This window comes from Macrobrachium rosenbergii, chromosome 6 (assembly GCF_040412425.1).
Source record: "Macrobrachium rosenbergii isolate ZJJX-2024 chromosome 6, ASM4041242v1, whole genome shotgun sequence".
NCBI lineage: Eukaryota > Metazoa > Arthropoda > Malacostraca > Decapoda > Palaemonidae > Macrobrachium > Macrobrachium rosenbergii.
Window position 1 is genome coordinate 12,857,509 of NC_089746.1, and position 2,186 is coordinate 12,859,694.

Below are 2,186 nucleotides of genomic sequence, written 5' to 3' on the forward strand. Positions count from 1 at the left end.
CGTTAGCAATTCTCTGGTAGACATCAAAGGTGCCTCATACTGAGGGACCTGGGGCAACCCGAACGAACTGTAAGGTCTGTAAGGTAAGGTAAGGTCTCTCTCTCTCTCTCTCTCTCTCTCTCTCTCTCTCTCTCTCTCTCTCTCTCTCTCTCTCTCTCTCTCTATATATATATATATATATATATATATATATATATATATATATATATATATATATATATTAATATATACACATACATTTATATATACATATATATATATATATTCATACATATATACATACATAATCTTTTTTTGCTAATTTTAATCATGGGAGTTTCCGAAGCCCTTTTTATGTTACCTTTAATCATATAGTTTTATGAACCAGCTGAATATGACGGATTAGAATAACCGGACGTCAAAAGTAATTAGCCGTCTCGCTTTAATGTCAGTCATATGTTTCGCGCTAATTACCTGCGCCATTAAATTCCATTATTGTTTGGGTATAATGGACAGCTTCCTAATCAGTCAAATAGTTTGTATTTATGTATTCGTATATATGGCGTTAAGTGTATGTTTGCGTGCGTGTTTGTGTTTTACATGTAGGGATGATTTATATATCAGTATGTACATATGTTTACAAGTACGTATGGATATGCATATTGCTGTGGTGACATATAATGCATATATATATATACATGTAAATGTAGGTATATATGTATATTATATATATACACATATACACATACATACATATATATATATATATATATATATATATATATATATATATATATATATAGTCTGTGTGTTTCTGTGAAAAAATAGAGTGTAATAACCCTATATGTAAATGAGATATCCCTTCAGCGTGACACTAGGTTTCTTCTTTTTAAAGAATTAGAGATGGAATTTCAGGACTCTTGGTCAACGGTAGGCATGGCAACTCTATAGAGAGAGGAAATGAACTTCTATTTTGTCGAGAAACGAACGGAAAATATTTGGGCATTAAAATTACGTTTAGTTTGATCACAGGCAAATGGAGCGATAGCAAACACGCGGCTTTTCTTAAGTAATAGAAGAATTTGCCTCTGCAGGCGTTACCTTTCTACCTCTCGTTCTTTCCTCTTTATTCATTCATGCGTAATTATTGAGAGAGAGAGAGAGAGAGAGAGAGAGAGAGAGAGAGAGAGAGAGAGAGAGAGAGAGAGAGAATCCTAAGACACGAAGGATAACTAAAATTATGGGAGATGAAAAGTCTGACAGAGAGAGAGAGAGAGAGAGAGAGAGAGAGAGAGAGAGAGAGAGAGAGAGAGAGAGAGAATCCCAAGACACGAAGGAAAACTTAAAATCATGGGAGATGAAAAGTCTGACAGAGAGAGAGAGAGAGAGAGAGAGAGAGAGAGAGAGAGAGAGAGAGAGAGAGAGAGAGAGAGAGAGAGAATCCTAAGACACGAAGGATAACTAAAATTATGGGAGATGAAAAGTCTGACAGAGAGAGAGAGAGAGAGAGAGAGAGAGAGAGAGAGAGAGAGAGAGAGAGAGAGAATCCAAGACACGAAGGAAAACTTAAAATCATGGGAGATGAAAAGTCTGACAGAAGAGAGAGAGAGAGAGAGAGAGAGAGAGAGAGAGAGAGAGAGAGAGAGAGAGAATCCCAAGACACGAAGGAAAACTTAAAATCATGGGAGATGAAAAGTCTGACAGAGAGAGAGAGAGAGAGAGAGAGAGAATCCCAAGACACGAAGGAAAACTTAAAATCATGGGAGATGAAAAGTCTGACAGAGAGAGAGAGAGAGAGAGAGAGAGAGAGAGAGAGAGAGAGAGAGAGAGAGAGAGAGAGAATCCCATTATAGGCTTTTTGTGAGGTATTTTTCCTGCCTGGGGGTTTTAAAAACATGCTACTTGTTTTATGCTGTGTTCTCTATTTTCGGAGGAGATTCATCAGTGTCTGTCAAAAAAAAAACATACATCAGGAGAGTAAAAGAAAAAAAAAATGGTTGGGCTTTGGTTATTAATGGAAACGTCGGCTGGAAAACGGTATAAATGGGAATTTTTCTTTTCTTTTTTATGCTGCTTATAAATCTACTTATGCAGCAAATTGCAATGTATAAGAAGTATACGTACATACATACACATACATTATATATAATTTATATATATAATTATGCATGTACATACATACAGTACATATATATATATATATATAT